The following is a 19,935-nucleotide window of genomic DNA, read 5'->3' as shown; positions in this document are numbered from 1 at the left end:
CCTGTAACAGGCTGTGAAGGCACATATGGTTGTGAGACGTCGAGGCTCCCACATCTTCTAGACAATCGGCTCACAGATGGCGATAAGGTTGTCAAACTTACGCGCCGGTCGCTATTTACTCCCAGGAAGATTCCTGGTACTCATTTCTGTTAGAGGCTGAGTCGACTCCAGTGCCATATTGCGGCTGGAAAGATTATGTCAGTTGAAGAAATCCACCTCGCCGGGAATCGAAACCCGCGACCTTCCGGCTTGTAGCATAGTGCCTCAACCAACTACGCTACGGCGTGCACCACACCAATTGTCAATAAAACCGTTAAATAACTCATCAATATTCACAAAATAGTATACTGGTGGCAATGAAGTTGGTTGCATTATCGACACCCGTTTTTATGGCTGAGACCGGAAATGATATGAAGATGGACGGTCGTGAACAGTGAAATATGGCCGCGGGATCCGAAACCAAAAATGACTGTGCTGCCGATGACCAGTAGCAATTTATCCCACCGACTCGACGCAACAGGAAAATATGATAATTACATTATGGGTAGCTGCACAGTTTACATTCGTTATGCCGCATTATCAGGGCCACTCATTCAAGGTGGATTATATAGGCAGATCATGTAGAACGGATGGGGAAGATCATAAATTAACAGCATTTTAGCCGGAAACTGCAGAGAAGAAGCCGTTTGAGTGTCCTTGGCGTAGATTAGATGATAATGTTTAGATAAATTTCAAAGAAACATAATTTGAGGGTGTGGAGTGCGTAGAACTGGTTCAGAATACGTACCATGCCAGGCACTTGTGATTGCTGTGATGAGTCTTCGGATTCCATGGAGGGCAGGCAATTTTTTGACCAGTGGAAATGTAATTTATTTTTGTGTGTTGTTTAAGAAATACACGGAAATGCACTGCTGGCCCAGTAGGACAATCTGAGTTAGCGAATTCTGCAGGTTATTGCCCCCAGCAGACTTCAATTTGTTAGGAAAAAGCACACGACGAAAAGCTTCTTCACTCCTGCCCTAGTATTTGTCTTAAAACTGATTGCGACTGAAACAACAACAGATTTAAACTGAATAGGCTATATTGTGTTGCATTAAATATGATGATCATGAATGAAAAGTACGTACGCACTTGGAAGGAGACGATCTTGCCTATGAAGGAAGACCGCTGGTGCTACCTTCGCATGGAAGGATTTATGGAACCCGTGAACCACCTCAGAAAACATGGCGGATATACATATGTCTAGAGATTTATAAACCTCTTCGACGTTCTTATTAATGGAATCGGCAATATTCATGTTTTCGAATCTAATAAAACAGAGACGAAACAGTTTAGCTGGCATTATGGTACATAAGCAGTCACTTCTGACATTTCTAGCCCAATTCTAACTTTAATTTATTTACCAAATTGTGTCACGACCTAGTTCTAGGGTGTTATATTTCCAGTTCAACCACATCAGAATGCACTCCAGCATTTCGACATACCCAGTAACCAAACCAGCACGAAATCTTATTAATTAAGTTTCGTCATTATTATATTTCAGCATCCTGTTACACTCACACAATATATATGGACAAATACCGTCTTAAGTGCAACAATTTTATTGTAGTTTTTACTTCTTTTTCCTCCTCCACACTACATGTTTCGGCACTAAATGGCCATCATCAGGTGTGTATCACTCACGTAGCTGTGTGTGTCGCTGTTTATCTTTAATACGCTGAAAACGTATTAAAGATAAACAGCGACACACACAGCTACGTGAGTGATACACACCTGATGATGGCCATTTAGTGCCGAAACATGTAGTGTGGAGGAGGAAAAAGAAGTAAAAACTACAATAAAATTGTTGCACTTAAGACGGTATTTGTCCATATATAAATATTCGTCATGTTTTATCCCTTGGTGTAACAGAAATTTCTAATACCAATATTTCTTAAAATTCTGATTTTCATTCATTAAAAAAAACAAAGAATTAAAGCCGAAAAACAGCCTGAAATATTATATAAATAATAAATATTGCGCAATTGACTTCAAATTTACTTTAAACGGGAGGAGTTTAATATACAGAGTGTCCACAATTTTGAATCTGAGTGAATAATAAATAAAACAACTATTATTAATGCTGTTTGCTATATTAAATAGAATGATAGAAGAGAGCCAAAGATCCTTTACTTCGGGTTCTCCACCATGTTTAACTTGCTAGATTACACTACGTTCTTCACATGCCTCTTCTTTTTCTAACCGGTGAAGACTTCATACCGACACCCTGTATTTCCCACAGCTTCATTGTGCCTTCACATTTCTTCAAACTTGAAAACCTGAATACTGAACCCCGACGTATCATATATTTAATACGTCTTGCGACCAAACAGAGAGTGCCCGTTTAATGACATTTTCCAAACAACAAGTGAAGGAAGTAGGAGCGATTGCACCCGAGCGCACGAGCAGAACAGTTCAGAGCTCCTCTCGGTTTTGGTTTCTGGAGCCTCATAAGAATAAGGTACGAAGACATGCCACAGAATCTTCCAATACAGGGTTATTCAAAATGTCACTTTGTCAAAGCGTATAAATAAAATTTACCTTCCGGGTTCACGGTAAATTTATATGAAATCTAAATACGCTGAGAATACTAACATAAAACAAACTTAAAAAACGAACCCGGTACTATTGAATCTGAACAAAATTCTGAAAGTGTATTCTAGGTCGAGGAGTTTAGCTCCCCCTCATCTTCTGACGCAGCGTAAGAGTTCTATTATTCTTCCGTGTGTGTCTTGGCACCTCAAATTGTCTCCTTTCATTAATTTCACCCTTAGACTGTCCAAATATTTTTCCATGTATTCTATGTGATTATCTCATATTAACCTTCCGCGTTCAATACCAGAGGAGAGATCACACATCACATCACTGAATGTGTATTTTTCAGTTCTTTAGCAGGTTAAATTCATTTATGTCTAAGTATTCTTTTCGTTAGAATTCTACGTTGAGTTGCACTGACTTTCTCTAAATTTAACACTCAATTTCAAGATAATCTAAAACAAGAGAAAGAATTGTCCCTTTAAGTATTTTAATCTGTATATCTGTGGAAATTACACGAGAAAACAGAAAACCGTTGCACTATATTTTCAATTAAATATCTAAATTTTTTGATAGTGAACCAGTCACATTTCTTACAATGAACCACTACTTCGCCAAAACATGTCATCTCGAGGAATCCTCTGCAGATAAAAAGTAAAGTAAAGCTATTCCTGTAACAGGCCTTGAAGGCCCATAGGGTTGTGAGACGTTGAGGGTCCCACATTACTCGTATCTAGACAATCGGCTCAAAGATGGCGGTAAGGTTGTCAGCCTTACGCGCCGACCGCGCTTTACTCCCCAGGAAAATTATTTAATTAATTCCTGGCACTCATTTCTGTTAGAGGCTGAGTCAAGCCCAGGGCCTAGTGTGGCTGGAAGGATTAGGTCAGTTGAAAGAAATCCAATGACCTCGTCGGGACTTGAACCCGCGACCTTCCGGCTTGTAGCATAGCCCCTCAACCAACTACGCTACCGCGTGCCATCCTCTGCAGATGGGCAACTTATTTATTTTTAACGTGTTCATGTAGTTCTGTCGCCTCGTTCTAAATCAACAACGTTATTCTATTTAGCGTGGCCTACTTTCATCACAATAACTCTTCTTCCTACACAAAGAATCATACAGTGGCAATAAGCCAACTAAGGCAGCAGCAAAACGCTAAGGTCGCTTCTTCTTCATTGACTATCTGCTACACTTCCAAATTTTCTGTAGATCGTCATGAATATTCCAACACAGGCTTCTATTTAGCTTCTTTATAATTTAAATTGCAATCCCGGCAAAAAAGATTACACATCTTTGGAATTAACAGTCCTATTCTTCTTCTGCCTCGACTGATTATGCGCTCCGGCTTCTTCCCATTCAGAATTAATCAACACACATATTCTTTGAAGTAAATTGGAATAAATACGGTTACTTTCATGCAATATGTCTGTTCCAACATTTATGTGGGATCAGTTTTAAACACACGAAATATGTTTTATCTTTCATACGCTGTCCCAACATTTTTATACGCTTATATGTCATATTCAGACACAAAATTATAATTTTATTTTTCGTTTTGTGTAAGTGTGAAATTTGGTCCCTCGGCCTACCCAGTGGGTAACGAAGGCTCGTTTCGCTGGGTCTATACCGACCGGGGATTGAAGCTGGTCACTTATCTCTATCTAGAGCCCAAGTTAAGAATATGGGGAATATACCTCCACTCCCCCATGCGTCTTCCTGTTACGGTGCTTAATTAAGTTCAGATGCAGCTTTAACTGTAGCCAAACATTATTTGGATGATCAAACACAGGGCGGATGGCATATCCGTGTTTCTTGTCAGAAGTTGTGGTTAAGAAAAGGCTCACAGTATGGAGTATGTAGAATTAGGGTTCTCCTTACTCTCTTCGTTTTTACGTATATTATTGTTAGTTGTTATCAACAATTCAATTAAATTCTTTATTTATTTAGGTTCTCACTCAACAGAGAAAAGGCCAATTATAAAGTAAAAACGCACAAATGGATTAAACAAAACAGACGGACATACAAAAGAGAAAACAAAACAACTTCAGACAAAAATAATTCCCTTAGTACAATCACGCGAACCATTATGCGGTAAGAAAAAATATATGTATGTTCATCTGGAATATAGTTAATATTTTAATAATCAAGAAAGTGTCATTATGAAATATGATGAGAGACAGAGTTTTGGTTCAAAATAGCCAAAGTCCTTACTAACAACATTAGGAGCTTACGCGAATCTAACAGAAAGGTAAGTTTTACTTCAAAGGAAGAGACTGAGCATAGAAACGCCTCTGACATTCTGACCACGATCTCCAAGACCAGCAGTTTCTACGAGAGAAAAATAGAATTTAGAACAGAGGTAAACCGGATAGTGCATCAACGTGATGCCGTAATCTTACGTAATATGTCCAGCTTTGTGTGCTCTAAAAGGCACAACTGTAATGGACATAGGGAAAGAAATGATAAAACAACACAACTTAAAATTTATCAGCAACATTGCAGCAATCACATCTTTGTTTTAACGGGTGAAACATAAAAGCTACAGAGTTTGAAAATAGATGCAAGCTTATAGCAGTTTGTTGTGCTTATAGCATCGCCTGATTGATGCAATACATCCGTCGTTACTGTCATGTTGGCTGCAGAGCTGATCGGCGTTCAAGGACTGAAACCGTTCCATCGCGAACGGGGTAGTTGAAACTTGAAACAAAGGATGGTATTCAGGGTTTTCGGAAAACATTGGCTAGATTTACATATGGTAAAAAAAATAGCGAAGAGAATGTTATAGTGTTTATGTTTTCCAAATAACATATTTGTAATCAACCGCCTTCTTGTGAAATAATAATTCAATATTATATTTGAGCATCCTGTTACACTCGCACAATATATGTAAGATAAACACCGTCTTAAGTGTAACAATTTAATTTAGCGAGGGGAAAGAAGAAAGAACTAAATTAAATTGTTACACTTAAGACGGTGTTTATCTTACATATAATAATTCAATGTTATGGATTAAGCCTGAACGAAAGATCTGACCTATAAAATTAGAAATAATTCAGTTCAATTTCTTTACTTGAGTAGTTGTCAACACCAAACTGCCTACAACTGGCAACCACAGTAGACAGTAAACTAACAAAACAATTAGAATAGCAATTTAAGAGTAACACTTAATTAAACAAGGCAGAGAAAATTAAAAAATACCCTCAGGGGACAATGAAAATATCTAAAAACCTGAAGATGCTATTCACAGAATATATACAGCTTGTTGAAAGATTAGAATTCTTGAAAGTTCAGTTTTAATACACGAAAATTAGAACTTAAAGGAATGGTAAAAATCTCAAAGTATCCTTTAACAACAAAACTCGAGATTTCATCCTAAACAGCGTACTTCAACAAACTGAGATGCCAAACAGTGGTTTGGTGTCTAATTACAGGCCTGTTACAACATAAGGCCATCTTTCTAAAATTTTATGACAGAACCTTTTTTAAATCATCAAATAACAAAAAGTTGAAAAATTGATTCTGATCCATAGATTTTAACAGAAATATTAAACGAAAAGGTTCCAAGGCGGAGCCTGAAGGAACTCCCGAAAACTTTGGGAAACGGGTATAACATGTCCCTAAAATTCATATGAAGGAAAATGTGGATCGTAAGTGACAATGGAGGCCGGTCACGGTAGCCGAGCGGTCTAAGGCATGCACCGTCTTCGCTCGCTTTGAAACCAGGATCGTGGGTTCGAATTCCACTCAGGACATAGATGTTTAATTTGTGTGTGTGAGTTTTTCTGTGTTTGTGTACAGGTAGAGGCCTTGCGACGAGCTGATCACCCGCCCAATGAGTCGTACCGTATGTGTAAGATCTAGAAAAAACCGAAGTGAACGGAGAAGTTCATGGAGGTAGGCCTAGGCCCACTGGGGCTGTAGTGCCAAGGGAAAAAAAAGTGACAATGGAACCAAATAATAGAAGCGTTTAAGTTCATGCAACAGAAGAATATGAAGGACTTCATGAAAGGCCTTGCTGTTATCATAACAAATTGAATCACTGTGCCCTAGTGAACAGCCCCCCAGTACCCATTGGATACGGGGTCGAGTGGGGCCCATAGCTAGTCTGGATACTACGGAACAGAGAAAAATCTCTTGCCTTTCCGGAAATCGAAGCCCGGCCGTCCAGCCCGTAGTCCGTCGCTATACTGACAGAAATACCCCTATCAAATAACCACAACAACGTCTAAAGAACAAAATGTATGATAATGAAGCCACTTTTCGGTACTGATGTTTCTGATTTTCTGTACAAATTGGCCGCTATGGCTTCCACTTCACAGGGAGAAGCTTTTTCAGACGCTTTGGGGAGATAGATTTCCTTTGGAAGTTACAAAGAGCGGAAGTGACTACTTATTTATCAGACTTCCTGTGCTGGTTAGCTTGGCTCAGCACATAGATCACATCTGAAACTGATAAGGCAACGTTTGCATATTCCCAGATCTTATAATCCATCCCAATCACAAGCCTGAAATAAGTCATAACTTCACGGGATAGACGCAACGATAATTGTGTACACTTGTATTCGGGATGTAACAGATTCGAATCGTGGCCGGGTTATCTGCTACCCTGTCTTGAGGGTTTCTGTATCCCCCTTCATCCCCCCCACTGGAATGCAGGAACAACCTCCACCCCCAAAAGGAACATGCTCGCCTACTTCCAAACCCCTCTCTCCATAGCATTCATTACCGCCTTCTCATAGCAGCTGAAGATATTTGTTCTATGTAACTGAAACATCATTTTTAAATAATATACCGATTAATAACAACAAACGATTTAGAAGATATTCTGCGTTGGTAAACCTTAAAGGCACTCATACTACTTTCACAATTAAGCTTATCAGGTTATTGAGATCTGTTAGTTCTGTCCGCAGAACAATACTTGTCTTTCGAAGAATTCGAGTCTGTCTGTCTTTACAGCCAGCTGATGGATCTGGACAAAATTCTGTCAAAAAATATCATATTCGCCAAGCTGTATCCACTGTAACTAGCAAGGTGAGTTATACATCAGTTTGGACTGTAGAGAAACCCCCATTTTGGTAAGGAAACCTCTTGAAAGACCAAAGTAGAAATGGAAGGTTAAAAAACATTAAAACGAATGTCTAAAAAATATTGATCTGAGTTTATTATATTGAACAATGTGAAGACCAATCCCAGTGTAATAGGTCTGTTGAGACTTGGATTAAAATACCCGATGGAAAACTACTTAATTAAGTAAGGTAAGGTAAAGCTGTCCCTTTGCTCAATGAGTTTAAGCACTACGCCATGAAGGTGTATGGGAGAGTGGATGTATAGATCCACATTTTCTTGACCTCGGCACTAGCTGAGGTGAGTGGTAAGATTCATGCTCCTGCCGCTATAGTCCCGGGGAAAGATCCCCCGTTATCCATTGGATAGTAGTTGGGTGGACCCCAGAGCCGGTCTGGACGACTTGGATAAAAGAAAATTCTTGACCTTACCGGGGCTCGAACACCGACCCCTCAGTCGTCCAACCCGTAGCCAGTCGCTATAACGACTATAGTTAGTAGATTATTAAATAAATCAGAATCTCAGTTTGTAAATATTGCTGTTAGTGCTTCGTGGTTGTTCGTTACTGAATTGTTTATTACAAAATAGAATCGTCACTAAAGTGAAGCCCGTCTCGGCCGAAATGCATTGCACCATACAACAAGTTTCTCAGATACTTGAGCTGACTGGCTGTCTCGTAGTGAAACAAACAAGCCAGTTGAGTTGTCCTAATAATAACTTCAACTGGCTTGTTTGTTTCACTATCTTTAGCCTGCTCGGAATTGAACTTATTATGGACCTCCCATTTAAGTAATTGTCTCCAGAGCCTCCCACTGACCCGTATCCTGAGCCAGTTGAATTCAGTCCAAGGCTTCATACCCTCTTCCTTTTAAGATCAATTTCATTATTATTCTCTCATCTGCACATAATAGCCGAAACGGCTTCTTCCTTTCTGGATTTCCAACTAAAATTTTGTACGAATTTTAAATTCATTCCATGCATGCTACATGCGCCACTCATCTCATCCTCGTCGATTTGATCATACTAAGACTGTATGATATGTAAAGTTGTCCCTGTGCTTAAGTAATTAAGCACTACGCCATGAAGGCGTATGGGGGAGTGGAGTACAGATCCACGTTATCTTCACCTCGGCACTAGGGGACTCTAACTCCGACCCCTCGGTCGTCCAGCCCACACTGATTACGCTATCCCGGCTCCAGGAATGTATACTAAAAAGAATGAAATATAAAGGCCCTTCTTTTCATCAAATATTCACCTCAGTGGTCCATTCTCACGCACCTTTAATCTACGTCATTCCTCGGGGTGAGACATAACGCCTAAATTTACTATTATACTAATTTTTTTTGTGAATATAGGCCTAAGATTGATTTGTTTACTATAATTTCCAGATAGCGCCTATTCCATCTATACCACACTTGCAAAAAAAAATATTACCTATCTTTTTATGTGGATTCTGACAGCGAGACATGAACATACACATAATTTTCTTCGTGTTTACTTCCACAGGAACCTCCTTACCGGAGTCAAACAGCTTCTCTGTTTTCCTTTGTGACATAATTCCTTGCCTATTACTATATGGGCGTTCACCCTTGTCAGCTGAGGAGTTATATGCACTGACTTCAACTAAGATACGTGGACTCGGACATATCCTAAGCAAGCACTAACTTCAGTGCAGGAGGTAAACCACACTATCGATTGCTGACTGAAATGGGGCACATGTCTGATTTACGGGTGACAGCTCGTAAACGTTAACTAGGTTAACAGTCTCTTTATGTCCGTAATATTCCGGATAAAGCTGGAACTTGTTTAGCCCCAGATAATTTTTTGCAATATACAAGAAAGTTGTTAATCAGCTGTGTACTTAGCTCAGATCTAGCTACCCACTCGGCAACGTTCGTAAACATATCCACACATGAAGGAACATTGGTTTGCAAAGGAAATGCTTGTATGTAGGTTTATGACAACATAGACTTTAAAGGATTCTGACGATGGTGTATGCTGTACACAACTATAAGGTTTATTTTGGACTCTATCCATCGTCTGGTATACATAAGACAAAAAACCACAACGATTCGGAGACTGGATTTGTCTCCCTCCTCAGGTGGATGGGGCAAGATACACCTACTCAGTTGTGCCCGTTAGAAAGAGCAACATGTATATGTCAACATATTTATAATTTTCAGTAGAAACAAAATTCTGAGGGACGTCAACCTATTAATATCTTTAATCCATTAACCATTTTCATTGAGTCATTAACCGACCGATTTCTTGAGTAATAGCGGTATAGGTGATTATATAAAAAATATAATGATGAATTTAAAATATAAGACCCAATGACGTATTCAGTAAAGGGTGAAGCTGTCCCTGTGCTCGATATACCACCATGCCATGGAGACGTATGAGGAATGTAGGCATAACTCTGTGTACTCTTAACCTTAACCTCAATCTCAACCTCATGTCCCGGCTGCTTTATCCTCGGGAGAAGAGCCTCCAATACGCATTGGACATGAGGCTGGGTTGGTCCCAGAGCCGGTCTGTGAGCTGTGAAGAGAGAAATCTCTTGTCTCTGTCGGCAATCTGTTCCCGATTCCTAGGCAGTCCAGCTCGTAGTCTAGTCACTTCACTGACTGAGCTATCCAGGCTCTCCATTAAAATATTCACCATCGATCAGTCTCTTTATAGATCTTCCATCGATCCCTTTTCGTCGTAGACCAAAATTAAAAATTTTCTTCGAGACAAGTCTCGCTTCCATTTAGTCAGTGCGTTCACACCATGTACAGTAAAACTTGGTTATAGCAACATCGGTTTCTGCGACACCTTGTCTATTGCGTCAAATATTCAATGGTACGAACTAATTCCTCATAAAGCAACTGTTTTTATACCTTGCTTAGTACGACATGCACAAATGNGTTTTTGGTAGATTTTTACGTGACTAACATAAGGCTACTGTGGAAGTGCCCATTTCGGTTACAACGACATTCGTTTATAACGACACTATTTTTAGGTCCCTTTGATGACGTTATAACCAAGTTCTACTGTATATGTTGTTCGAATTTCTGCGTAATATTAGTAATCCACAATTCCTGCCTACTGTCTTCAGTCCCCTGTCGATCTCGGAACCAACTGCCGTTACAGATCTGAGAGAACACAATCCAGCAGCTTGAATCCTCGCTTCTTAGCTGCATGAAAATTCTGAACACGCTGGATATCCACAAACTCTCTTCATTGTACTATTAACTATCTGTACTTTCATCAATCTGTCGGAGTTTCGAGATTCTCACTGTGTTATTTGGTATAATAATTATCATCATATGTGAGTCACAGTCTGGTTTTGCCACAACTACTCGATAATCCGTAAATTATGTAAAATAGTAACATACATATTCGTAAGTAATATATATATATAATATGTAGAGATTTTAACGTTAAAAAGGTTGTACATGTAGTCGTCACTGACAGTATAAGTTCGTTATTCGTATCAGAAATAGATACATGCTAGCTAACGACCCCACTTTCCTTCTTGACACGCTAATAGGTTCTCAGTCAATAAATTACCCGCCTCTTGGGTGTTCTCAGTGTTCACAAGAACCCGCTACTGATCCCTATCTGAGCCACATGAACCCAGTTCTCACCCTTATAGCTTATTTCTTCAAGATCTATTTTTATATTATCCTTCCATCAACGTCTAGACCTTTCAAGTGATCTCCTCCCTTTAAACTTTGGGATTACAATTTTATATGCCTTCCTTACGTCTTCAATGCGTGCTACAGACCCTCCGCTCTTCATTCCCCCTGATATCATTACCCTAATAATAATTTGCCAGTCACGGTAGCCGAGCGGTCTAAGGCATGAACTGTCTTCACTCGCTCGGAAGCCGGGATCATGGGTTCGAATCCCACACAAGTCATGGAAGTTTGGTTTGTGTATGTGTTTATTCTGTTCGTGTTGTCCTGTTTTTAGGTAGCGGCCTTGCGACGAGCTAATCACTCGTCCAAGGAGTCCTACCGTCTGTGAAACTGATCATTGAAACTGAGAAATCAGCCCTATGCTCAAAAGTAGGAGCGAAGAGGAAGAAAAAAATAATATTTGGTGAGGAGTATAAATAATAAAGCTAGTTATTACTTTTTCACTCTTGGGTCTAAGTAAGAGATCCAGTAATAGTTTATTTGAAGACAGACCTTCCAACGTTGGCTTTGAAAGACAACTGACCACATTACCAAACTCTCGCAGCCAAAACAGCGACTACCAAGACACATCCTCCAAGTTCTGTCCCGAATTCAAGAAGGACATGCAAATCACGTGTCTGTAAGCTAGACGGCGGCACGTGGCTTAATTAGGGGTCTAGATGGCCGTCGAGTTATACGTATTAAAGTTGCGGAACTTGGGAGCTGGGGAGCATTTGTAAGAAGGTCGTAGTTTATGTGTAAGAACACAAAATTCTGAAACTTATGTACAGCAGATGTATGATATTCTGATTATCTTCCCATGCTCTTACACCTAAAGGGCTCATAAATCAACCAAAATTAAAAAAAAAAAAATCCGGAGTATTTAAAATTAGATTTGATTGTAAAGAGTCGTATAAATACATTACACGTTGAATTCAAGGTAAGCAGCTGGACTAGGGATACAATATAATTTTTATTACGTAAAATTGAATAAAAGTGCAGTATGCGCTTGCTGCAGTATATGTATTACAAAGGGACCATATATTCCCAAGGTCGCATGCGTTCTCCTTCTGATATACCTTCTCTATCAAATTACTTACATACTTCCCCCACCCTTTTCATTTTTTATTTTATTACATTTTGCGTCTTCTTCTTCTAATTTAGATTAGGAATTTACGAAACCAATATAATGAGTTTGTTTAATGAATAAAACTTCCTACTTCTTGAGGTATTATAACGTGTTGGTTTATCTTTTTGTAATGGTGTGCAGTTCAATTGTTCATACGAAACAGGCTCATGTCTACCTTTACGTCTGAGACTTGGGTCCGTTTAGCAGGAAACTTGGGGAAGCGCAAAGCGTTGACCACGCGTTTGCCACGTGAGTACCAGCATTTGGTCACGTGACTCAGATATGTTCGGAGGTGGAGCAATGCGCGCGTGTATCAACCGTTTCGCAAACTTACGCCCGCAGTTATCGGTGAAAACAAAAGGAACAGGAAATCGGCTTATGACCGTGCAACAAGACAATTTCTTTTTCACTAAATGCACTTTACTTTTGGATAATGATATATAAGACATTGAATATAATGGGATAGTTGTAACGCTCGAGACTTGTACGCTGAAGGCACCCCGATCGAATCTCAAAAGAGTTATCAACCGTCGTACGTTATGATCTTCTTGGCTTTCCTGGGAATTTCCAAATGAGTATATTATCGTGAAATATGCCATTAGCGTTCTCTTTCAAATCGTTTTATTGGCCACTTATGCTCATTTTTCCACCTCAATCGTCGTTATAAAACTTCCGCAGTTCAAACATCGTCATTCAATAACCTAATAATAAATCATGATAAACAAGTCGAAGTTGCACCTGCACCTGAATATCTTGCCATGAAGACGCATATAATTAGCAAGAATTCTAGACATGGCAGTAGCTTAAATTGAGTAAGTAATGTATTCATTGACTAATTACACCGATTTGGTTTTGGCTACACCTATAGGCCCGTATCGGAATCCTGTTCTCAGTGTAAGTTGCACATTTAAGAATAATGAAAATACAGGGCGATTATCTGAGAGCGTGCAATATTCAGTTCGGCCGGTCAGGCGGGGAACACACAAGCCATTCACGTCAACTCGCGCTGCGCGATTTTGGACTAACTGCGCAGTCACCATGCCAACAACTAGTATACGTTGCAATTTATTTGCAGTATCGCCTAAACTGATATTTTAACGGCTATCACGAAATGAGATCACACTATCAACTCTAAGGAGAAAGGAGAAAGTTCCAGCATAAATTTCAGATTGTTGCAATTCCATAGTAAGACAGCTATTCGTACAATCGCAAATTAATTCAGACAGTAGTTACTATAGGATTCTGACGATGGTGTATAACACACAGAGATATTGGGTTTTCGGACTTTATCCATCGTCCTGTTTTTTTTAAGATAAGTAAGAAAAACACGACATTACGGAAACTGGATCTGTTTCCGTCGTCAGGTGAGGGAAAAACACCAATTCTGTTGGGTCCCTTAGAAAGAGCTAGCCTCAATCTTTCTAAGGGACACAACAGAATAGGTGTTTTTCCCTCACCTGAGGACGGAAACAGATCCAGTTTCCGTAATGTCGTGTTTTTCTTACTTATCTTAAAAAAAAACAGGACGATGGATGAAGTCAGAAAACCAAATATCTCTGTGTAATTCAGAGAGGTTTCTAATCGTGCACGCAAAATAAACCGAATCAAAACGTCGAGCGCTCACTGGAGAGAAGATGGATGAAATTGGAGTTAGGCCTGAACATTGTTCTCAGAAATCCCTTAGACGCATTGCAGAGGAGAATGGGGTTTACAGTTCCAACTTTCAAATTTGCTCTGTTTTCGTGAACGAACTTCGAAACCTGGCGGCGCAAGAAACGCATGTGTAACAACAGGGTTAATTTCTGGGACCTGCTGTGATCTAGGTGTATTTTTTTGTGATCTGTTAGCGTATGGGCTTATCGATTTTGCTAGGGTCTGATCACGGGCAGAAAAATTTGACGCAAAGACTTTGTGTCATTTCCGCTGGACCGGTTGAACGATTTTCCCTCCAATAATCTCTCTGTACTTATTAAACACTAGTGTGATCAGTCACTTTAGAGTAACGGTTCTTATGGCAATTATTCTTCTTCTCGTGAGCGGATTCAGTTTTAAATATGTTTATGTGTAATTTCAATTCTTAGAACTGAAAAAAAAATACATGGTAAATTTATGCAGATCTACGCAAATAAAGACTCTTCCAGCGCCAGGATGGTTCACGGAAAACACTACCGGTATATCATTGAGGAATTACATAAAATTAAAAGCCTGTAAGAGCATCCTGAAGAGTTCTATGGAGATATAACGGCTTTATCTGCTGCCTGCCTCACGCTTCTTTGTTTCTTTGCTTACTCTTCAACCGTGGAGATGGAAGTGACATATTCTTCCAAAATGTCGCTTGACTTTGAACGTACCACAAGGCGTTATATTCCAGGAGACAGAACGCTTCACAACCACCGTTGCTAGGGCCTCAAATCCTACACTCATCATTCTCATTTGCATGGGTCTATATGATAACTTGATGTGATTAATGTTTTTAAAGGCCGCGCCATAGCTCAAAGCGGTTAGTCACTGGCTTCATTCCACCAATTGCTCCACAATCACCCTCACCTATCATCTGTGGCTGGTACAATAGGTCAGAAGGGACTTAGTCCCACCCCACTAGCATTAAGGAAACATATTTTTAAAACACTTTTTTCGGTATTTGAAGGAAACTGTCCTAAATGAGATGACATTATTCGGTACATCTGTGATAAGATGTAGATAAGCTCTTCATGAGCTTCTGTGTTTGTATCCGATTGTTTCATCATATTAAAATCAATTTCAACACCCGATTTTCTTTTTGTCGTAGCTACATTCTGGACTCGTGCTTGAGCAGGCTGCTTCCTTGTTTTATTTACGTTGTCACTGCTTAGTATATTCTGTTTATTCACTTTTATTTGCATCGTAATTATTGCGCAAAGAACCTGTTTCAGTTATACCTACACTTCCCACCATCAGCCTTACTTGAAATAGCCTGCTTCTCCATTTCTTCACGTATTTGCGCTATCTAGTTACTCTTCGAACAACCCACTTCTTCATTTTTATTTATAGCTCTTAAGAAAAACAGTTTCGATGCCTTTGAACACACGCTTTTCTCCTCCTCTTAATTTTTCTTTTTTATTAATCACTTTACGCTCCGATATGGACATTTTCATCCACTTGGAGATGTACTTAAACTTCAAATCAACGCACCACCGCCACTAGCCCCCGTTCCTGTAACGCTAACACGTTTTGTGGTAGCATCATTCTACCAACGGCCGCCTCTTGAAATATGAACAGCGTTTAAACTACCTACGTTTATTTGCTGCCAGGTGTTATTTAGAGTCAGTGAGCAGAGGAATATCCTACAAGAAATAAGAAAACGGAAGGCTAATTGGATTGGTCATATCTTACGCGGTAACTGCCTTCTAAAAGAAGTTATTGAAGGAAAGATAGAGGGGCGGATAGAAGTGACCAGAAGACGAGGAAGAAGAAGTAAGAAGATGCTGGATGACCTTGGGGACAGAAGAGGATATTTTCATTTGAAGGAGAAAGCTCTAGATCGCATCAAGTGGAGGAACTGTTTTGGAAGAGACTGTGGACCTGTCGTCCTGACAGATTACAGATGAATGAATGAATGGGACTACCATACGGTGACCACTCACTAGAGAGGGGTTAATTGCTCTGATCCGAGAAAAATATTGAAAGTATGAATATGTGATGGTTGTGCCTCAAATGACTTCTTGCAACTAAAACAGGTCAGGCCAGTACCATTAAGTTGCATAGTTAAAAACTAAGAAGATGGAAAATAAATATATAATTTTATATTTATGATGGGAAAATTATTAATTAAGCGTGGTATTCGGTTGGACCACCAATCTCACGGGGCCCTGGTGCTTTGCATCGACGGCATCCCCGGTAGTTTCGTCCCTGAATTCAACACTACTAACAGCGTCGTTATATAAATAAAAAAGTAAAACTAAGGTGTTATACTTTATGCCTACTAGATGCACTGATATTGTTACTTCGCGTTCTGATTTTTTGTCGTCTATGTGCAACGTCGGTTAATATTCTCTCGTAGTTTTCACTTTATTGACACTACATGTTACGGCCTAACTGGCCATCACAACAACCTCTACACCTGAAGATGGCCACTTAGGCCGAAACATGTAGTGTCAATAAATTAAAACTACGAGAGAATATTAACCGACGTTGCACAAAGACGGCTAAAAATCGGTACGCAAATTCAGATCTACGCAGTGCAACAGGATGACGCAATTTAATATTATGAACTAACAGTATTAATATCAATCATATCTAAATCTCTGTGAAACTCGGACAAATAACGTAATGAAGAAAGCAGTCTTCTGGGATTTGGCACCGTGTAAATAACGTAATGTTTTTAGGACAGGTAATAACAGCAGGCAGAGCACTTCCCGTTGCTGTGTTCGTGGTTCTCAGTAAGCACATGGCGCAAACAAGTAAACGGCCATGCTGCCTGTTCGCTGACAACAGTTGGTGAATAAGGTCATTCTGAATGCTGTATATGCGAATTCTAATAGACATGAGTGCAATAAGTCACTTCAGACAATAAAGAATGCTGACGCCTTCCCATCAGCAGATAACCGGCTGTTGACGTCGACACTCGCCGGCTGCCTTAGACAGGCAGGCACCAGCGCACACCGCTTGCGAAGGAGATCAGCGGTAGGAAGACGATCTTTCTGTTTCGAGAAACTCCTATTATACACATACTAATTCTTATAATACTATCAACACAGCTAATTAGTATTGATAGTTTAGTTGTTTATTCTTGTTCACTACATGTTTCGACCCTATCTGTGGGTCATCTTCAGGTGGTATACACGCGTAATAAAACATTATTAATGCTAAATAGTTGCACTGATGGTATTATAACAATGGGATGTTAAAATCAAATATTATGCACGCCGCTGTTCCCCACTTGTAAACAAAGTAACCCTACTCATGTTGCGTTATTTTTAGGAAGTTCGTGTAATTTTGCAAGTTGTGCCCATAACCTATGCACAACTTCGAATGATGAAATATCACAATAATTTTAATTAATGAATGAAAAGCAGAAAACTTTTATGGGGTGCCAACATCGTCACACACGAACATTATTTACAGCAGAGATAGCTTATGTTTCTGAGCGAACAATATTATTCGTGTCTTAGAAAGTTTAAATGATTTTCCCAGTTACTCCTGGTGGACTTATACCTACACCGCCCCATAAGTCTTCATGGTATAGTGCTTAACTAATTAAGCACAGGGACTTTACCTTTACCTTATTCATTGCCTACTTTCCTTTGATACGTCACGGACCGCACAGAAAAAGATGCGTCCAGCAATTCTTCCATTGTTGCGTGTGTATTCGTTGCCGCGGTAACGTTTTTAACGAGCGTTGTCTAGCATCGATAGGGGGATACGCATATAAATACAGACTGATGAGTTGTATTTATGAAGTACGCTGTTGAGATGGGCTCGTGTGCCACACATACCAAGTTTGATAAAAATTGGTTCATCCATTCAACAGCTGATAGGGGGGATACACGGATCGCATAAGCCTACTTTCATTTTTTCAAAATAAGGAAACTAGTCTAAAAATAACAAGCAAGTATTTGACATTATTTTACCACGTGCTGACAACTAGTCCCCTCCTTTGATGATTCGATTTTAAAGTAAATATCTTACATAGTGCTGCTCTCACCGCCGAAAGCATCAAGGTGAAACTGCAGAGACCCATGGTGGGCCAAAACTATTCTACTAAAGCAGTGGGTCCCTGGATTTGAACCAGGCCGGGGTACCGGGCACCTTCACGGGGTCAATTGGTGATTTCCCTTTGTTTCCTCTGGGAAAATGCCTCCACAGGAATATACTCCTTCCTCTCCTATGTTCATCCGTTTGCCGTTCATAAATAATCAGCAATTTCTTATTCATCTCTGTACAACCTCATAATTTGATACGGCGTCATTAAATAAACAAAACAGCAAAAAGAGAAAGGCACTTTGCAATGTAAGGTGGAAGATGAAACACTGTAGAGAAAGGATGAAAGAAGGGAGGAGGAAGAGAAGAAAGAAAGAAAGAAAGAAAGAAAAACAAGAAAAGGGAGACAGCGGAATGAGGAAACACAGGACACAGAGAAGAAGATAGAAGAAAGACAAACAAGACAACAAAGAGGAGAATGAGAAGGTTACTGTGAGAAGGGTGAAAGAACGAAAGTAGAAATCAGACATAAGAAACAGGAAGAGGAAAAGGAACTGGAGAGAGAGAGAGAGAGAGAGAGAGAGAGAGAGAGGGGAAAGACGGAAACTGTTAACTCACACATCATTTCCGGGCTGGGTATAGCTCTTTTTATATAGTTCCTGAAGTATGGGGAACATGCGTTGATTTTCATCATCTACTACAGGCCGACTGCGGCACACGAACCATCAGTTGCTTACTCAATACCACAGTCTGACCTTCAGCTCCATGCTTTATTACACGTCTCATCCTTACAGCGACAGTCACTTGCACTTAGACCCAACAACCTTTGTTTCAGAAATACTGCAAGCAACCAGCAGTACACAGATGTGGGTTACACACTTCCAGCTGGTTGTCTGTTACAGGCTGTAACCGGTTATATAAGCTTAATGCAGTATTTTATTAATATTTACGCTGCATTGTTGATGCGGGATAACTCGATGTTGACGCTAGCGGCTCGCCTATCAGCAACACATTGTCGACTTTCCTACGAGAATGAACCAACCGACGTAAAAAGGTGAAAGGTCAAGTTGTCCCCGTGCTTAACTAATTAAGCTATACTCCATGAAGGCGTATGAGGGAATGGATATATACTTCCACATTTTCTTGACCTCGGCACTAGTTGGAGGTGAGTGGTCAGCTTTACGCCCCGGCCTCTTTACCCACGGGCAAAGACTTCCTGGTGCCCATTGGATAAGAGGTTGGGTGGGCCCCAGAGCCGGTCTAGACGACATGCAAAAGAGACTATTTTAACCCTACTGGGACTCGAACTCCGAACCCTCTGTCGTTTAGCTCGCTATCCCGGCTCCGACATATAAAGATTGTGCATTAAATAACGGTAAATGTGAACGGCTTTACGGACTTGGGTGAAACTCTTGTACGTTGTGTAGACCGCACATACGTAAGTGCATAGAACTGTTTCTTCAGCTCACCTGATTCGTTACAGGCAAAAATATTTTCCACTTCGAAAGTTAAAAATCGACATTTTATTACTCAGTCGCAGAATCCATATTGAATATCACCCTCACTTAAATATGTATGCATTTATGCATGAAAAACTTCCGAAATATGCACTAAAATATGCACATAAAAATTTATACCAAGTATTAAAATTGATTTTACATTATTTTAAGACCAACAAATCAGTATTTAAGTTCATTTTATTTATTCACTGAATGATTCATTTGCAATAAAAGGCTATACTTAAATACAAATCATGCAACAAAGCCAACATATTTTATTACAAATGGTACTCACATTTAGTTCTCCGAACTTTCAACTTCTCTT

The 19,935-nt window shown here is 39.8% G+C and overlaps 1 protein-coding gene across 1 annotated transcript in view; it reads right to left on the bottom strand.

The window, feature by feature from the left end:
- LOC111861717 (carotenoid isomerooxygenase) overlaps positions 1–19,935 on the bottom strand; it is a 111,512-nt gene that overhangs the window by 39,726 nt on the left and 51,851 nt on the right. The window lies entirely within an intron of this gene.

The sequence above is a fragment of the Cryptotermes secundus genome, unplaced genomic scaffold, assembly GCF_002891405.2.
Source record: "Cryptotermes secundus unplaced genomic scaffold, Csec_1.0 scaffold235, whole genome shotgun sequence".
Taxonomy (NCBI): domain Eukaryota; kingdom Metazoa; phylum Arthropoda; class Insecta; order Blattodea; family Kalotermitidae; genus Cryptotermes; species Cryptotermes secundus.
Note: the sequence above shows the minus strand (reverse complement) of the source record. Positions and strands in the feature narration are given on the sequence as shown.